At 43.3% G+C, this 20,610-nt stretch overlaps 1 protein-coding gene across 9 annotated transcripts in view; it reads left to right on the top strand.

The window, feature by feature from the left end:
- Positions 1-473: 473 nt before the first annotated feature.
- mvb12ba (multivesicular body subunit 12Ba) overlaps positions 474-20,610 on the top strand; it is an 89,874-nt gene continuing 69,737 nt past the window's right edge. The window contains exons 1-2 of one of the 9 annotated variants that reach the window (XM_049738662.2): positions 488-903; positions 9,614-9,684. The gene's annotated coding sequence lies outside the window, so the exon portion shown is untranslated. Of the gene's footprint in view, positions 904-978; positions 1,082-1,385; positions 1,510-9,613; positions 9,685-18,922; positions 19,064-20,610 lie in introns of those variants that run through there. The other 8 variants (XM_049738661.2, XM_049738660.2, XM_049738673.2 and 5 more) reach the window with 8 other exon arrangements.

The following is a 20,610-nucleotide window of genomic DNA, read 5'->3' on the forward strand; positions in this document are numbered from 1 at the left end:
AATTAAATAGAAAATGGTGACGTTTCATTACAAAACATACAGAGGGCAGAACACGATTAATACTAATTCAGTTTTCCAGCAGCATTCATACCGCTGAGTGGGTATATAAAAGACATACTAATGACATGAGCACAACTCAATAGACTTCTAGAAATGGCTGCCACAACAAATAAAACATGCATTCAAAACTTTGCACACACTACAGATATCGTTGATTTGTATTAAGTATCATATTTTGGATTAAATATTTGTATTAAGTATCTTATCAACTCGGTGGAGAACTGGTTACCACGTCCGCCTCACAGTTAGGTGGGTGTGGGTTCAATTCCACCTTCGGCCCTCCCTGTGTGGAGTTTGCATGTTCTCACCGTGCACGCGTGGGTTTTCTCTGCGCACTCCGGTTTCCTCCCACATTCCCAAAACATGCTTGGGTAGGCCGATTGAGCAACCCCAGATTGTCTCTAGGTGAGAGTGCGAATGGTTGTACGTCTGTGTGCCCTGCAATTGGCTGGCAACCCGCCTATTGCCCGGTAACTGCAGGGATAGGCTCCAGCACGCTCGTGGGAACAAGCGGTATAGAAAATCGATGGATGGATGGATGGATGGATGGATGGATGGATGGATGGATGGATCTTATCACTAAGGAGTGATGGGGCGTGTCCAGCCGCGATGCAGCAGCCAATCATTTTGCAGCGGGGTGTGTCCTGGCAAGATCAATGGGATTTATAATAACGCACCCCCATCATCGTGAGTCCCCCCGCAAATTATTGTGAAGTCTTTGTCCTAAATTGTTGTTAAATACCCCCACCCCCGGTTTGTGCACTAGACGTTCTGAAAGGGAATGCGTAGTAACGCTTAGGAGAATACAAAAATTGGTTGGACTCTACAGTTTTGCAGTCTTTGGTGAGTGACCTAACGTTGTAGCTTATCAATGCTAATGCTAACAATGGGATTTAACTAGCATTCTATGTTGTACAGATGGTGGTCGTGAAACCATTGTAAAATTTATTTGATGGAGTTACCGTGTCATATATTCTAGGTGCCACCTCGTTGCACTTACGGAGACCAGCTCAACCTTATGGTAGGTTTAGACAGTCGGGCCTTGTTACGGCTTGTGTTTATATCCTGTCGTGGCGCTAGCAAACCCCCTTTTCAGCCGAGTGCGTAACGGTGTTCAATCACAGCAGAATAACCATGGACAGTTAATTAAAAACGAAAACCTTGAAAGCAAGGCTAAGAAACTAAACATAGTAAATAAACCCTAACGCCTCTTCGCTGCTCCCGAAGCAGTATGTAATTGATCAAAAACATTTTGAGCAGAGGTACTCACTAGATGAACATAGATTAGAGCAGTGGTTCTTAACCTGGGTTTGATTGAACCCTAGGGGTTCGGCAAAGCCTCCACTGCGGAGATTTGAACACACCTGATTTATCGTGTAAATTCGTGATGACGCATATCTGAACTGGTCTTGCAAAGGCAACAGCAGAAGAAGTCACACTGATTTGCAGGTATGTAATTTGTTGTGAGTTCATGCATTGTGTTGGTTTTGTTCTTTGAACAAGGTCATGTTCATGCACGGCTCATTTTGTGCACCAGTAAAAAACATCTGTCTTGTATTTGGAAACAAATATTTTATTTTTCACTTAAGAGGGAATGCGCATGTGCAACTTGTGGGGTTCTGTACCTCCAACAAGGTTAAGAACCACTGGATTAGCGACTTGAGACTCAATTATCATCACAAATGTTTTTTTGCCACATTGGCAGAGCAAAACCAAGCCATCGGAAAGAGACGCTTCAATCGTTGCGCTTGTAACTGTAGAATAGAATCATCATCAAGTGTCTTGCCTGGAACAGGCATTGACGGCCATGGCCCTCCATTCTTCTCTGTCATCCGAAGCTTTCATGAACTGGTTGTTTGTTAGCTCTTTATGAGTTGCCCATTCATTGAGGCTGTCCACATACATTTGTCGTTTGCGTCCTCTGCTTCTCTTTCCCTCAATCTTTGCTGTTGCGCTGAGATGTTCTATTCCCTTTGTTCTGTAGATGTGCTCAAAGTATTTCATCTGTCTTTTTCGTACTGTATTGAGGAGTGATCTTTTCATATTCATCATTTCGAGGACCTCCTGATTTGTCCGTTTTTCCTTCCATGATATCTTCAGAATTCTTCTGAGGAACCACATCTCTGTTGCCTCTAGTTTTTTCCTTATGCTGCTGTCGATTGTCCAGCATTCGCATCCATACAAGAGAACCGACCATACATATGCCTTTAGTATTCTGAATTTGGTTGTAGTTTTGATGTTTCTGTTGGTCATGACTGGGGACAGCTGTTTAAATGAGACTTTCGCTACGGCAATGCGTTTTTGTACCTCTGATATGCATTTCCCGTCTGTAATGGAATAGCCCAGATATTTGAACTTGTTGACTTGTTTTACTTGTGCGCCATCACTTTGTAGTTGGCATGTTGGTGCTATAGGCTTTTTTGAGATCGTCATGCTTTCCGTTTTTGATATATTTAGAGCCAGTCCTTTCCTTTCACTTGCCTCCACAACAGTATTCAGTATCTCTTGGAGGGTCTGTTCTGACTGTGCCATTAGAACAATATCGTCAGCGTATCTTGGATTGTTGATATTGTGTCCGCCCAGCCATATTCCTCTCATGTCTTCGATGTTTCTTAGAATCATTTCACTGTATAAATTGAAGAGGCCTGGGGATAGGACACATCCCTGTCTCACTCCCCGCCTGATTGGAGTTTCTTCACTATACACGCCATCTATTGTCACTGTGGCTGTCTGTTTCCAGTAGAGGTTGCTCAATATTCTAAGGTCCTTGCCATCAATATCCAGTTTGTTCAGAATTTGGAAAAGTTCTACATGCCTCACTTTGTCGAAGGCCTTAGAGTAGTCAATGAAGCAAAGGTAGATATCATTTTGCATTTCTATACACCTTTCTATTATCATGGTCATTGTGAATATGGCATTTATTGTTCCTTTATCAGCAACAAAACCAAATTGTGCTTCTGAGATCTCTGGTCTTATTTTATTTCTCAGCCTCACCAGGAGTATTTTCAGGAGGAGTTTCAATGTATGGCTCATGAGGCTTATCGTTCTGTGACTTTCACAATCAGTTGTTCCTGTTTTTTTGGGGAGTGTGATAAATGTGGAGCGAAGCATGTCAGCAGGTATGTTCCCGGTATCATAGATGTCATTCAGCAGTGAAGTAAGTTTCTGTGTTCCCCATTCTCCAAGGGCTTCATACACCTCTATGGGAATTTGATCGGGCCCTACAGCCTTTCCTTTGTTCATCGTTTTAATTGCTTCTTCGACTTCCGTATCCAGGATTGGCGGTCCTTCCATTGGTTTGGTACTCTCTGGTTGGTCTTCTCTGTCGTCATCAAACAATTCTTCAATATACTCAGACCACCTGTTGAGAATGTCTGCTTTTTCCATCAGGATGTTTCCATTTTTGGATTTTATGCAACCGCTTTGGGATGTTGTCTTTTTGCCAGAAATGTCCTTGATCTTGCTGTGCATGTACTTGCTGTCCGTCCTGCATGTTCTCTCTATTTCATTACACTGTTCATTTAACCAAGCCTCTTTAGCATCATTGCACATTTTCTTTATTTCCTTGTCAATGGATTTGTATGTTGTAGGGTCATTTTTCGCTTTGCGTCTGGAGTCCATGCGGTCCAAGATCTCGTTTGTCATCCATTTTTTGTGCTCTTTCTTTGGCTTGGATGGGATATTTTCTTTAGCAGCCTCTTTTATGCTTTCTTTCAGATTTTCCCATTTTCTCTCCTCTTCTGTGATTGCTTCAAGAGCATTATATTTGTTTTCTACATCAACTGCAAATTTGGTTCTGAGGTTGTTGTCCGTTATCAATAATTTGAAGTTGTAGCTTGGATATGTTTTTGCCTTTTTGATAGCTTTGAGCTTCACCTTCATTTTCGCTACCACAGGAACATGGTCACTTCTGCAGTCCGCGCCGGGCATGGATTTGGCTGATTGGATTGCATTACGGAAGCGACACTGGATCAGGATGTTGTCGATCTGATTGCGTTGTCTGTCTCCTGGGCTCATCCATGTCCATTTCCTTCTTGGATGATTCTTGAACCATGTGTTTGTCACTGTGAAATTGTTTTCTGAGCACCATTCAGTCAATCGATCCCCTCGATCATTCATTTGACCGAGTCTGTGTGGGCCAATGATGTTTTCAACTCTGTTTGCTCCAACTTTAGCATTGAAGTCACCCATTATAATCTTGACATCGGACGTCTTCAGCTGTTTCAATGTTTTGTCAAGCTCTTCGTAGAATGACTCAACTTCTGTGTCATCATGGTCAGTTGTTGGTGCGTATACCTGTATAACGCTGATGTCAAAAGGCTTGCTGTTAAGAGTGGTCACAATGATACGGTCTGATATTGGCCAGTATCCTTTCAAAGATTTTGCCATATTGGGTGTGAGCATTACTCCAACACCTCTCTGGTGTTGGTCTCCTCCAGAGTATAGTAGTTTGTAGCCGTCTGAAGTAAACTCTCCTGCTCCCTTCCATCTGACCTCTGCAAGTCCCAAGATGTCAATCCCTATTCTTTTCATTTCCATCTTTACATTTTCAAACTTTCCTTTCTGGTGTAGACTCCTCACATTCCATGTACCTATATATACTGGTTGTTTCTTTGGTTGGTTTTGGGCAGTATCTTGATGATGATCTGGTGCCACCTGTCCATCATGGCAACCCCTACCGAGCGAAGTGTTCTTATTGAAAACCCCATTCACGCTGTTCTTCGATTTAAGTATTGAATGTCTTTCCATGGCTTTCTTTGCAATTTTACAGACAGTAGGTTGCAATTGCTTTCTGTCCGAGCAGTGTCCATACTGGGCGGCTGTCCTGACCATTGTACCTAAGGGTATCCTCTGCTCAGCACGACGAAGTCCAAAACCAGTAACAAAGATACTCTCTGGCTGCCTTCAAGCTTCATCCACCACCTGCTTCCCGTGGCTTCATCGTGACCCTGACAAGGGGGGCTAAATGGGTACTCAGTCTTGCCCAAGGACCTCCCATAGGCTAGCGGAGGGAAGGAGCGCCTTACACTTCCTTTGTCAAAGCAAGCTCTGACCCGCCACCCGCATAGAATAGAATAGTATAGAATAATAGAATGCCTTTATTATCATTGTACAACAGGTAAACAACGAAATTGGGAGTGCTGCTCCGTTGGTGTTCTGTAGTAGGAAATGGGTGTGTGAAACATAAATGAGTATCAGTTGCGGTTCTCCACTGAATTACTCCCTGGGCGAGACAATTTCCGAGTGGAACAGCGATGCTTTTGTCTGAATTCCTCATTTTGATACTGTCACAGGTCTCTCTTTTCTACTCGTTCTGAGGTGCGGCAAGACGTTTTGGTGCAGTATCTCTAAATGCAAATGAGATACTTCTCAGGCCGCAAGATGTGCAACTCCCTTTCCGGTCGATGTTTGTAGTTTTTTTTAGCCGAGGTAGCGTTTACATTTTTGTTTTTTTTGCTTTATTTAAATGAGGTAATGTTTACTTTTGCGCCACAAACTTTTTGATTGATTAAAAGATATCAGCGGCAGAAGACTTGTCCATTCAACCATACATGACACATAAATAAATCCCCTTACAATATTTATGAACGTCTCATAAACAAGCACTGCAGTCAAGCTACGACGTAAGCTAATGCTAGCGAGAAGCTAACGAATGCATTGAACGTATTCGTGTTCCCCAAAAATACAATTCTTTAAAACTCGATGCGATTCATCTGATACAACTACTCAGAATACACCCACAAGAGGTGAAAACATAGGGTGCACAGCTCCAAAATCGGCAGAAAGACTGACACCAATGTAGGGTGACCAGATGGGTTTCTGAAAAAGAGAACACCTTTTTTTGGAGGGGGCGTGGTCATTTTTGGGAGGGCGGGGTAATTTTTTTTTGGGGGGGGGGGTCATTTCTGTCATGTTAGGACACAAATGGCATGGTGTCTGTACAGTAATCCCTCGTTTATCGCGGATAATTCGTTCCAAAGCCACCCCGCGATAAGTGAAATCCACGAAGTAGGGTGACCCTCTCTCATCTGTATATTTTTTGTGCTTCAATAAATGTATATGAAATCATTTAAGTGCATGTTATTATTAGAACATTAAATAATTGTTTCAAACATGTAAATAATGCATTAATACTATAAATAACATACAGAAAATATTGTATAAATATTGAAAATATAAATATTATACGCGTGTGTGCGTGTGTTTGTGTGTGTATAACATATGTAGATGTGATGTTCTGTTGTTAACCTTGGTTAAACAGGGACCTCTAGTGGTCACAAGTTACCATAGCAGCACTATGCGCATTTTGTAGATGTAGATGTAGATGCAGCTAAAGTATACATACTGTAGATATGATTTTAAGACTCTTATTATTATAACAACTATTTATAACAAGGTACATTACTGTAAATATGTTTTCAGAAGTCTTTTGTGATAACTTCGTTTATAACAAAGTACAAGACTGCAAATATGTTTTTAGAACTCTTATTCTAACAACTTTTTTTGGGGGGCTGGAAAAAATCTACGATGCAGTGAAAATGCGCTAAACGAACCGCAAAGTAGCGAGCGATCACTGTATAGCAATTGCATTTATTGGCCCGAATAACACAAAACAACATATATACAATAACAAAAACATATTTACACAAAAAAAAAAAAAACATGTGTACAATGACTTTTTTAGTTTTATAGGGGTACGGCCATCGGTGCAGCATTTGAAGAAAAAAAGAAGGGCTCCTCCTCAGTCCTCCTCTTGCTGGGTGCGTTGGCACCTTTATTTGCCACAGACACGTAAATGCCTTTCTTGCATGTCAAGCACTCGGCTTCATAAGGGTAACGACCATGTTGAAATCACGGGAATTGTTTTTATTCAACTTCTCCGTGAATGTGCATTTTCGTTTCGGCATTGCTTCTAAATACTCGGTGGAGAGTGTAGACTGGCCAGCCCACCCTACTTTGTAGCAAAGTGACTAGATTTGAGGAGAAGGGCGTAACTTATTTGCGAACGATACAGAAAAACCTGGAATTGAGTGAAATGGAACGGAGTGGCAATTGTATTGACAATGTACTGTACGAGTATTGTGTTTGAGGCAGTCCCACAAAATCCCGGACAATTTCGAAATTCCCCCCGGATATCTTTTTCATGGGCTCAAAAGTAGGACATGTCCGAGAAAAAGAGGACATCTGGTCACCCTAGCTCAGGGGTCGGCAACCCAAAATGTTCAAAAAGCCATATTGACCCCCCCCTTGGATAGATGGGAGGTTCATTCCAATTATCTTTTCTGCAGTCCTGATTGTCCATTGCAGTCTGTGCTTGTCTTGTTTAGAGGCCGATCCAAACCAGACAGTGATGGAGGTGCAGAGAACAGACTGGATGATGGCAGTGTAGAAGGTCTTCAGCAGCTCCTGCGGCAGATTGAACTTCTTGAGCTGTCTCAGGAAGTACAGCCTCTGCTGGGCCTTCTTCCGGACAGAGTCTATGTGGCCGGTCCATTTCAGGTCCCGAGAGATTGTGGTTCCCAGGAACTTCAAGGTGTCTGTGGAGAGAATAGTATTACTGCGGATAGTGAGGGGTGAAAGTGGTGAAGGGTCTCGCCTGAAGTCCACTGTCATCTCCACGGTCTTGAGCGGGTTCATCTCCGGGTGGTTTTGGCTGCACCAGTGGACCAGCCGCTCCACTTCCTGTCTCCTGGATCAGTTCGATGAGAGTGGTGTCGTCTGCATACTTCAGGAGCTTCACAGGAGAGTCACCTGAGGAGAAATCGTTGGTGTAGAGAGAGAAGAGCAGTGGGGAGAGGATGCACCCCTGAGGGGCGCCAGTATTGGTGGTCCGGGTGTTAGATGTGATGCTACCCAGCCTCACACGCTGTCTCCTGTTGGTCCTGAAGCTGGTGATCCACTGATAGGTGGAGACAGGCACCGCGAGCTGGATGAGCTTCTGTTGGAGCTATATAAGGCAACATAGACTGTCAATACATGAGCTGTATGGCTACTATTAAAATAATTAAGTAGGCTACAAATACAAAGCAACAAAGCGACGAAAAATGTCGCCCCTGGATAGCCAGCGGACTTTGTTGTGCAGCAGGAGATCGGCATATTCGCTGTCAACTTCATCTAGCAATTCACAGAACTGGCGGTGGTTTAATGCTTTTGTGATAATTTTGTCCACAATATGGATGACAAGGTTCATTACCTCCATACACTCCGGTGGGAATATTTACGCACACAGCGCCTCTTGGTGCAATATGCAATGGAATGCAAACAAATTTCAAACCAATGCTTTCTGTCGTGAAGTCACAAACTTTTGCGACCCTCTCATACTCGGTGACCCGTCTGTAGCGACTGAAATCAGGTGGCCAGTGTGTATCTCGCAGCACAGCCTCGCAGATGTCCTACCCCCGTGTGTGGCCTTTTAGTGGTACCAATTTCTTCTTGCGACCCATTAGAGTTCACGTACCTGCATAGCAGAGCTGCTGATATCGGTCACGTCACACGACTCGTCCATCACAGGCAATTGAGAAAGCTGGAGCTGAATTGATGTCCTTGATTTGCTGATCGGTGATATTGCCATTCAAATGACCATTTCCTTCACAGTTTTTGCGGAGAGGCATGTCTTTAATTTTCTGAATGATCTCGGTTTTGTTTTTGAAGTCCGAAAATAGGCACTCTGAGATTTTAACGAATGAATCCCTCATGTACTCGCCATTGGTGAATGGTTTTCCGCGCTTTATTCCGCGGGCTGCAACAAAACTTGCAGCAGTAGTAGAGTTTGGAGATGCAATCCACCTCTTGAAACAGTTTTTTCGTTCCTCAAATTGCACCTTTCCTCTCAGTTCCAACTGGGTGATCAGCAGCAAATTTAGCATGCTTTAGCTGAAAATGTCGCTCCAAATTGCTCTTCTTGTTATATTTGACAACTTCTCATTGCAAATCACACATTCAGGCAATCCTTCAGCATTGGCAATGAAAGCAAATAGTTGAATCCATTCTTTCTTTAACCCTCTGTTCTCATCAGCAATCTTTCTCTTTTTGCCTTTTGAATCCATGGCCCGTCACTCACGCACCTGTTTACAACTCGCCTGTGCTGTGTCGCTTGCAATTTTGCGCCATTCTGAAATTTGGTATTTTTAATATATTTACAACTACATACATTTTCCACAGCATAAGCATGTTTGTGTCATGATTACCATCTAAAAACCATATTTAAAAAAAAAAACAAAAAGAAAAAAAAAACATTTTTCCATTTTTATGCATTTTTGCAAGAGCTCCAGGGAGCCGCTAGGGGAGAGCCGCGGGTTGCCGACCCCTGCCCTAGCTAATGCTATGGACGTCTTGTAAAGAAGCACTGCAGTCAAGCTACGAAGTAAGCTAATGCTCTCGTTAGCGAGAAGCTAACTAATGCCTTGAACATATTAGTTTTCCCCAAGAATAAAACGGTACATGATGCGCAAGTTTAAATGTACTATTTCATTGATGTAACATCTAACCATAAGATTGTAGCATAGCCTGTAGTTATGCATTTAAATAGGAATGAAATCTTATTTTCATTTAGGTGCAATTCAACAGAAGAAAGAAATGACTTGGAAGCAGCTCAAAATGAAACAAAAATATCGTTAAAAAAAGGTAAGGCATGTTTTGCTAGGCTGTGATTACACCTCATTTAATTTTTATTTTATTATTTTAATGTACTCATGCTATTAAACAAGGTCAGTATTAATTTAAAATAAAATATTAATTATGTGGCTATTTCAAATAATTTAAACCCCAAACTAAATGTTTTCCAACGTCTTCTCAGTTAATTCTACAATTCTATTTCTAATTCTATTTCTTAATTCTGATTCTTTGCGGATTAAAACTTGACACAAATTCAATTGTTTCATACCTATTGTAGTCATTTAAAATGTGACGCCATAGCCTACACCAACACTCATTAAAATACTATTTTAAAACAAACGCTGAGTTCTGCTCAGCCAACAGAAAAAAAGTAATGCTCTGCATCCCCAATATTATAAAGAAAATGCCATTTGCAAAGCGGCAGTGCTATGCATAAAGGTTGCTCTGATCTTAGTGGTCATTCGGAGTGTGTGGGAATTGAACTCATGATGCCTGCACATAAGAGGCGATTGTACCATTACACCATCAGGCATCCCACAGCCAGTGAATGTTATTGAGATAAATTATACTCTTCAAACGTAAAGCATTTCAAATTACTACGGCTTCCATATCAATCGGATTTTGAATTAAGGGCCAATCCATGATTAACAGCTTTCTTTATGTGGGAGAAGATAGATTGAAATTCTGGGTCTCTTATAGCAAACCTGCTAGCGAGCAGGTCATGTTCACAGAGTAAATTACTGAAGTAACTGGCCCAGAGTTTAAGTTACCTCTCTTTCTGGAACGGATAACTCAGTTTCCCTTGTTTCCGGGGTAACTTACTCAAACCCGCTTTCTGGAATACCCCCCAGGTGCTGCAGAGATACTATTATGATTGTTTTAAATAAGGTGATCTGTTTTTTCTCAGTTGTTGTCATGGTGACTTGTGGTATCGGGACTTAATTGATAATGGCTTTTTATAGGAGTTGTGCACGCGCGTAACTCCAGGTGAACATACTCAGAGTTGATTGAACTAACTCGGATCAGCTTTTCTGGAACCAAATAGTCTCCCATCTCAGAGTAAGTTAACTCAGAGCTTAGGGATAGACTCGAGTATGTTGAACGAACCTACTTTCTGGAATACCCCCTGGAGGGATACAGTTGGGCAAATAAGTATTTAGTCATCCACCAATTGTGCAAGTTCTTCCACTTGAAAGATGAGATGCCTGTAATTTTCATCATAGGTACACTTAAACTATGAGAGACAAAATATAAAAAAAAAAATCCAGAAAATCACATCGTCTGGGTTTTAAAGAATGTACCGTAATTGCCGGACTATAAACCGCACCGGATTATAAACCGCACCAGCTAAAATTTAGGGATATTTCATTTTTTTTCTTACATAAGCCGCACGTGCACATGAGTTTTTTACAAAGAAAGACAGTACATAGAAAGCCTTTTTAACAACGTTTTAATAACATACTTGAACATGTCTTTCTTAACATTGCCTGTGATGCAGCAGTAGTACCGCAGCAACGCGGAAGTGTGCACGAAAGTTATTAGCGAAGAAAGACTGGACACAAAGTTTTTTTTAAAGCTTTAATAACATACCTTAACATTTCTTTCCAAACACTGCCTGTGACGCGGCAGTAATACCGCAGCAACACGGAAGTAACACAGCACCAACACAGCAGCAACACGGTAGCACAGCACGAACAGGGCTGGTTAAAAAAAACATACCAGTAAAAGTAAAAAAAGAGCCGTCTTCATCTTCCTCCTGTGCACTGAAACTATCGAAGTCTTCGTCCTTAGTGTCCGATTGGAATAGCGTTAGATATCCTTCGCCTCGCACTTTCTCAGTCTCTCTTTCGTCGGCGGTTTTATGCATTTCTTCGAGTGTGAAGAGGTTCTGTTCATGGTAATCTTATTCATGCACGAAGCGCTAAATTATATTAAACTAGCGAGCGGCACGTATTGCTTAAAAGCGGCATCATATGCATTTCTTTTATCCCCCATAATGACGGTTTGTGTATGAAAGCTTCCTGTCTTTGTGTGAATGCGGGAGTGTGCGTGATGTGCGAGACGATCACGTCTTCTTCGGCGCATTATCTCTTCTTCGCCTGTCCCGCTCTTGCTTCCTGCTAGAGCGCCCCCTGGAGACCGGAGGCCGGAAAAATCCATAAGGAGGCCACGCCGCCGTTTAAGGTTCAAAGTAACCTTCTGAATAAAATGCATTAAAAGTTCACATTCATTACAACTTGTTTTTGGTGAGCAAAATGTCAGAAGAATTTAATTTAAATGCGGATTGATTGGGTTTTAATACAATGCAGATTACTTCGCTGGTTTCTTTTATATCAAACAAGAAACCAGTGAAGTGATTAAAAAAAGGAAAAACAAGATGAACTTAGTACAATTACAATGCAGATTGTCCAAACAGCGCCACTGCTTTGTGTAATCTCTGAGTGATATGGCAGAGTAAGAGAAAGGGTTTAGAGCACAGGTGTCAACCTCAAGGCCCGGGGGCCAGATACGACCCGCCACATCATTCTATGTGGCCCGCGAAGACAAATTGTGCATCAAATTCGTGTCATTACTAGAATTGCAAATTGTCTTCACTTTTAATAATAGCTTTTTTTTTAAATATTTGACCAGTTTTTACTCCTCTGATTTGAAAACGAGTTATTTGTCAGTTTGTTTTGTAGCTTTTACTGTATATAATAGTGTTAAGAGTAAACGTGATCAAGTCATCACAAAAACCTCGAAAAAAATCGTATATAAGCCGCACCTGACTATAAGCCGCAGGGTCCAAAATTTTGGAAAAATGTCGCGGCTTATAGTCCGGAAATTACGGTACTTGCAAATTATGGCGCACATTCCATATGTCATTCTCCCAATCCTTTTCTGGATCATCCAAATGCTCTCCTGCAAACTTCAGACGGGCCTGGACATGTGCTGGCTTAAGCAGGGGGACATGTCTGGCACTGCAGGATTTGAGTCCCTGGCGGTGTAGCGTGTTACTGATGGTAGTCTTTGTTACTTTGGTCACAGCTCTCATTCAGTAGGTCCCTCCGTGTTTTTCTGGGAATTTTGTTCACCGTTCTTGTGATCATTTTGACCCCACGGGGTGAGATCTTATTGACCAAATACTTATTTTCCACCATTATTTGCAAATAAATTCTTTAAAAATCAATGTGATTCTCTGGATTTTTTTTATTTAATTTTGTCTGTCATAGTTGAAGTGTACCTATGATGATGAAAATTTCAGCCATCTCTCTTTTTGTAAGTGGGAGAACTTGCACAATTGGTGGCTGACTAAATACTTTTTTGCCCTACTGTATATCACAATTTTTTTACACTCCTGGATACTCCATATACACAAGAAAATGATTTCAAAAGCTAAAACAGTCAATTTTCCATGACATGTGTCCTTTAAAAGAGCCCCTGTAAATGCAATTGCGATTGAACTGCCCCAAATTCTATGCTTGGCACACGCTCAGTTATGACAGTTGTCAGGAAATATAATTGCACTAGCAAATGGCAAGTGTTTGTCTATGAAACTAGCTTCAGATATGAGCATTCCGTTAGCTAAATACAGGCCAACGTTAACTCGAGGGGAAATAAATAGGCCTAATAATTGAACTTGTAACAGTTTTGTTGCTAAGCACAATCTTATAATCTTAAAATTATGTCTCATGTTTGTTGAGTCTGATATTGTCATCTGCGTATTGCTTCTTTTTTAACAAAATATCAACAGACCTCGATTTGTGTGGAAGATGGACGGCAAACTGACCAAAAACACACCTGACCTGAAATAATGTAACAAAGGACCCCTTCGGCGGTCCAAAAATGTGCCTTTCTCAAAATAAAACAAGGCTTTCTATACAACGCGCTTTCGGGGTTAAAGCGATTGAACGAAAATGAACCCATCAGTGGCCCCAGAATGAGCGCAGTCACACAAAAATGTTCACAAAGCAACAATACACACCGTTCTGTTCATGTTTGTCCAAATATGAATGAGTTCATGAACTTGGGTTCATTAAACACATTCAGGTACCACTGCTAGTGAAATATTTGTTATGTGAAATGTTAGAGATTTGCTCACTCCAACTTATTTTGCAAGAACCACACGGGAGACAAGCAAGTCCTTTTAGACACGTGCAGGTGGAGAGTTCACTCGCTCAAGGAATGAAATCTGAAAGTCTCCTTCCTGCAAGGGCATATTTATTAGGAGGAACAGAGTGGGGGTGAGAGTGGACAGGTTTGGTGAACCCCCGGGCTCTGGTAAGATCAGAGCAGGGGGTGTTTTACGATGTTGTGGGAAACAGAACAACTTTGATTGCTTCCTCTGCAGCTGGTCACTCAAGCAGAGGAAGCAACCACTTTATTTTACTGTTGTGAGAGCAAGACAAGATTGGTTAATCATTATAGTCTACATTCCAACATAATCCTATGATAAAGATAACCTGGAAAACCCTAACATCTCCCTCCTGTTTTATCATATGATTATGCCACCCCAAACAACAAAGACAAGTACGAAAAAAAATATATGTATAATGAAGAAAGAAGAATTGTAAAAATAAAAAACAACAAACAATGATAGCAACACTTCCCAGTGAAGATGAGGCATTACCTCAATACCCCAGATCAAACGTATTGTGTAAGCGAAAAACCTGCTGGCCAGATGTTATTAGCAGGAAAATTCTTACACGGCCCCTTTGCCTTAGGCGACCAGAATGCTATCAATAAAAAAATAAAAATAAAAACACAGAAACAGTACATCATTGTATCCATCACTTGCGAAGCATTTTCGATGGTCAAATCATCAAGTTTCTGTAAAACATGCTCAACAGAACAGCATCTACGCAATCCACGTTTCATTATCGTCATCACATCCGTCATCTCTAAGAAGTTGTATATGAACCTAGGCTACAGTAGAGGACACAAACTTCGACACAGCAGACTTCAAACATGGGATAACGCAGGTCGTAAACAAGCACAACACCACCAGCACAACAAGCACAGGAGACAGCAATTTCAGCAGCAGTTGCCACCAGTTGCCAGAGAATAGCCATGAAAAGAAATCAAACTGATGTGGGACCTTTTCTTTAGACATGGCCTACTGTAAGTTCTTCAGCGAATTCATGGCGTCGTTGATGTGGGTGTCATTTTCTCCTGGTATATATGTGCAACAGGAAGTCCCAATGATGTGGCACACACCACCTTGTGCTGCCGTGAACAAGTCCAGAACCATCCTGTTTTGCAAGACCATCAGTCTAATAGCCTGAATATCTCTATTTTGTCAATCGTTGACTTGCAGTGAGAGATTCACAAAGGATTGAAAACGATAGTTCAGTGTCTCGATGAAGAGCGATAGTTTCCCAACCCCAATCTGAGGGAAGAGCGCAAGGACAACTTTGTCTCCGACGGACCATACTTTATGGTCCTCTGGAACGTTCGCACCCCAGACAGGGTCATGAGGGTCAAAGGTTGCAACTGCTCTGCGTCGACGTCCAGAAGAGTTGTGTGCTCCTGTCAGCTGATGATGTCGTATCCTGTAGGTGTGGTCTGTCACCCACACTGGTGCACACACTCCTGTCCAGTTGGCGGGCAGCATCGGATAAACCTTGTGACCACAAAGCCACCAGCCATTCTGTATGAAGTATGTTCCGTTCGATGGTGCAGCCATGTTGGTTGGAGAGCCCTCACCACCTGAAATGGCTCTCTTATCTTGACACTCATCGGTGATGTCCAGAGCTCCCATCCAGTTTCCTCCTGGAGAGCAGTCGTCGTTAATGCAGACGTGGGTCTTGTTACCTTGGATGTAACGTGGAATTCACTCCAGTTGGTCTCTCTGTGTAGGCCACTTGTGGTATTGTTCGTCCTTTAACAGTCACATTGAGATTTGTCCAGAATAGCTGATCACAGGCACCGTCAGCAAGTCCAGGGCGGTAAGGGTCGGCATCTTTGACTGCGACGGCACGGTGCTGATATCCAACTCCTCCCATGGATGGCATACATTTTGCTTCAGTGACATTCATTGCTCTGGCCTCCAAGCGAACTTGCGTGGAGGAAGGGGGGAGTTTCGAACACACATAGCACGCCTCCTGTGTGTGAGCTCTCACAGTGAACCTGACATACCGGTACCAAGTGTTGGTTTCGTGTGGGTTTCTGGGGTCCCATGACCAGTCTTCAAAGTTCTCATCATGTGACCATTGTTTACCACGGGCAACATTGTCATTTGGTCTGTTCAGATGAGTCAATAGACCATAGCACGCTCCAACCACAACGCAGCAGAGGATCCATCTGGCATATGGAGCCCCGTTGCTACTAGGATGGCAGAGACACCGGGACATCCCCTCGCCTAGCGGAGTGGGGATCGATGAATTCTTCACCAACATTGAGACGCCTCACCCTAAACGATGGGGCCCCTTTGTAGTCAGGCTTCCCCACCACTCCGAATTAGGGGTCCAGCACTCTCTGCAACTTGCAGTGGCTGAGGTGAATCCAGCTGGGCCGTTGAGAAATTTTTACCGCCGTCGGAGTAGCAAGCAAAACTTGGAACGGTCCCTCCCACCGCGGGCTGGCCCAGCTCTTTCTTTTGATGACCTTGATGTAGACCTAGTCTCCTGGATTTATGGTGATGAGATCAGGCGGCAGTAAATTTGCATTTGACACATCTTTCAGTTTGAGCGTCCTGATTAGATAATCTGCCAAGGTCTGTTCTTCATCTGCTTTTTGCAAATCTGCAGGGAACACTGGTAGTCTTTATGGTCTCCCATGTATGATTTCAAAAGGTGTTAGTCCTTCTGAAGTGGGAGTAATTCTCATATAGAGCTTCACTAAGTCGAGGCACTCTGGCCAAGGTCTGCCTGTTGTTTCCATGCATTTTTTCAACCTGCTTTTGATGGTAAAGTTTGCCTGTTCAACCAGGCCTGCGCTCGAAGGATGCCAAGCACAGTGGTTTTTTAACGTTATTCCAAGGTGTACAGCCATGTTCTGCACAACTTGGTTCACAAAGTGTGGACCATTGTCACTGTAAATGGTTTGGGGGATGCCATGAGTTGGTATGATGGTTTTGCAGATGGCTTTTGCCACTGTTAAGGCATCTGCGCGTTTAGATGGAACTACTTCCACCCATTTGGAAAATGCATCAATCATCACTAGGCAGTATTCGTAAGGTCCACTTTGTATGAGTTCAATAAAATCCATATGCATGATTTGAAATGGATAAGAGGGTTTTGGAAATGAGCCTCTCTTAGGTCTCATGTTTCCTTGTGGATTAGGTTTCACACAAACAGGACATGCTTTACAAATTTTTTTTGAGTAAGCATCTAAACCAAAGGTAGTGAATTGTTGATCTATGATGGTCTTCATCCCTCCTGTCGACACATGGCAAAGCCCATGTGTCGCAAGCGCTGCTGCCTTAAAAAGTGATTTTGGTAAAACAGGTTTGTCATTGATGCGGTGGATATTATCTGTATCCACTATTGCACCTTTTGTCGTCCACATTCGTTTTTCCACCATTGGAGCATTGCCCTGCATATCTGTCAGGACAGTCTTATCTATGAGTTGTGTGTCCTCTGAACCCAGCAAAAAAAAATAAAAAATCATGGCCATGTCTCCCTGCAGCTGCTTCTTTTGCAATTTTGTCTGCTAATCTGTTTCCATTTGAGACTTCATCTCTGCCAGTGGTGTGAGCAGCACATTTACACACAGCTAGTTTAGTAGGTAAAAGAATGGCCTGCAACAAGTCTTTTAACAAGGAGGCATGGGTAACCGGCTTACCGGTTGATGTTGTCATCCCTCTGCGCTCCCATTGTTTCGCAAAATAGAACAGAGTAGAAAACGCATACTGACTGTCTGTGTATACAGTGACTTCCTTATCTTCCGCTAATTGACAAGCTCTTGTTAGAGCAATCAGCTCAGCAGCCTGTGCTGACCTGTTGTATACATGCTCCTCTGCTTCAACAATCTGGTTTGGCAATTTCACAATTGCATAACCACTTTGATTGTTTCCTTTAGGATCCTTTGAACATGATCCATCCACAAACCACTTTTCCCCTTTGTCAAGTGGCGTGTCACTTAAATCTTCTCTGGGCAGCTTTCAAAGTCAAAAGTCAAAGTCAGCTTTATTGTCAATTTCTCTACATGCCAAAGACACACAAAGAAACCGAAATTTCGTTCCCCCCTATCCCACGGTGACAAGACATGGCTCACAACAGACAAACAAGTAAACAAGTATAACAAAAGCGTGCTGAATAAATAATAAATAACACAACAATAAATAAATAAGAGGAGCAGAAAAAAAAGGAGCAAGTGCACGTACAGCAGACATTCCCGAAAATAGCGCAACAGTGCCGCACGCTACGCAGAAGGGGGTAGCGAGTTCAGGGCCCTAACAGCCTGGAGAAAGAAGCTGTTGGCGAGTCTGGTGGTGCGGGAGCGCAGGCTCCTGTACCTCTTCCCAGAGGGCAGAAGGTCAAACAAAGAGTGAGCTGGGTGACTCACATCTCTGGCAATCGAGGTTGCCTTGCGGGCGAGATGGGAGGTGTAAATGTCCTTCAGGGAGGGGAGCGAAGCACCAATAATCTTACCAGCCGTATTCACTATGCACTGCAGGGCCTTCAAGTTCTGTTCAGTGCAGTTACCACCCCAGACAGCGATGCAACTGGTGAGGACGCTCTCAATGGTAGAATGTAGACAGGACCGCCTGAGGAGCACATGCACGCCTGAGCTTCCGCAGGAAGTACAGGCGGCGCTGAGGTTTCTTTGCCAGTGACGAGGTGTTTGCGGACCAGGAGAGGTCCTCACTGATGTGCACCCCCAGGAACTTGGTGCAGCTCACCCTCTCCACCACAGCACCGTCGATGATCAGCGGCAGGTGTGTTGTGTGACCCTTCCGGAAGTCAACAATGATCTCCTTGGTCTTATTGACGTTCAGCAGGAGGTTGTTGTCCCTGCACCACGTGGTCAGAAGGTCAACTTCCGACCTGTACCGAGTCTCGTCGCCCTTCGTGATGAGACCCACCAGAGTCGTGTCGTCAGCAAACTTCACTATGCGGTTGTCGCTGTAGGTCGCAGTGCAGTCATGCGTCAGCAGGGTGAAGAGCAATGGACTGAGCACGCAGCCCTGGGGGGCCCCCGTGCTCAGCGTGATGCTGGCGGAGATTTTGTCGCCAACACGCACCACCTGAGGCCTCTGACAGAGGAAGTCCAGTATCCAGTTGCAGAGGGAGGTACTGAGGCCCAGCTCGTCGAGTTTGCAGATGAGTCGCTGCGGCACAATGGTGTTGAAGGCAGAGCTGAAGTCCACAAACAGGAACCTCACATATGAGTCCTTTCTCTCCAGGTGGGTGAGGGCCGAGTGGAGGGCAGAGCAGATGGCATCCTCAGAGGACCGCTTGGCACGGTACGCAAACTGGAAAGGGTCAATGGTGGGGGGTAGAATGTTCTGTAGTATCCAAACAGTTATGTGGTGTTCCATCCCCTGGCAACGGGATCAACGTTGCTGGGTTAAGGATTGTGCACCTCTTTATCACGATGTGTGGTTGTGACAGAAGTATAGCAGTGTAGGACAGATGTCTGGCTGGTGACAAAAAGTTCATTTTGCTTTTCAGCAGCAACACATCTACAGCATGTGGAACCAGCAGCTCCATTTTGTGAAAGAGCACCACATCTGCAGATTGTCTCACTGCAAGCGCCGCCGCGCATACTGCTTGGACACTGGATCCAGTTTCTTTGAATAAAATGTCTTATAAAAGGTCTTAGTTTGCTGCCATGACTCTGCAGTAACACTGAGGTCATAAAACCATTCCTGCAGTCTGCTGTTTGCACAAAGGTTTTATTGTAGTCTGGCAAGATAAGAGTTGTGGTCTCTATCAGAGCCTGTTTCAGCACTACAAAGGCATCATCCGCTACTGGTGTCCACATGATTTTTTTTGTCATTGTCATGGGAACTCCATGCACAATATCCAGCAGCGGTTGTGTTTTTTCCGCTTAATGTGGGATCCATGCTCTGCAGTAATTGCAGAGCCCCAAAAATGACATCATTTGTTTTTTTTGTTTAAGGTTTCGGTGCATCTGAAATAATCTGCTTTCTGGTACTTTGTATCTGTCTTCCAGAAGCCGACAAAGTGTGACCTAAATAGTTCACTTCCTGTCTAACCCATTGTAACTTATTTTTTGCTCACTTTATTCCCTGTTTTGCAGAGATAGTGTAACAATGCTAAGGAGTCTGCCTTGCAAGCAGCTTCAGTTTCAGAGGCTACCAGGAGATCATCTACATAAACTAGAAGTTGGCTTTTGTTTGACATCTGAAAATCAGCCAAACAGTCCATAATAGCTTGAATGAAAATAATTGGACTATCAGCAAATCCTTGTGGCAATCTGGTGTATGTATAGCTTTGTCCTTTAAAGGTAAAGGCGAGCCAAAACTGTGAGTCTGGGTGAATTGGCACTGAGAAAAATGCATTGCTGAGATCAATTACAGTGAAAAACTTCTGATTAGGCTTCAAAGTGTTCAGAAGTGTGTGTGGGTCAGGCACATTGGGTGCTCTTGTTTGCACTGCATCATTCACTGCTCGTAGATCTTGTATCATTCGCCAATTAATTTTGTCGGCCGTTTGGACTGGAAAAATGGGAGTGTTGCAAGGAGAATCCGAGCACTCCCTGTCAAAAGATCATTTATAACAGGGGCAATCCCATTTATTGCCTCCTGTTTTAAAGGATATTGCTTAACTCTCGGACGCCACTCTGATCTTGGTTTGATCTGTACTGGGGAAATGGATCGTAAAAGTCCTACATCAGACGGGCCCTTGGTCCACAGTTTTTCAGGAAGCCCAGCCAATTCCCCCTCCTCCTTTTCATTCAAACAAATGTCAACTAGTCAGGGAAGCGCACAAGCGCCTGCTCTGCCTACAGCTACTTCACACACTGTTTGCTTCCACACGTCACAAC

Source organism: Syngnathus scovelli, chromosome 13, assembly GCF_024217435.2.
Source record: "Syngnathus scovelli strain Florida chromosome 13, RoL_Ssco_1.2, whole genome shotgun sequence".
Lineage (NCBI taxonomy): Eukaryota > Metazoa > Chordata > Actinopteri > Syngnathiformes > Syngnathidae > Syngnathus > Syngnathus scovelli.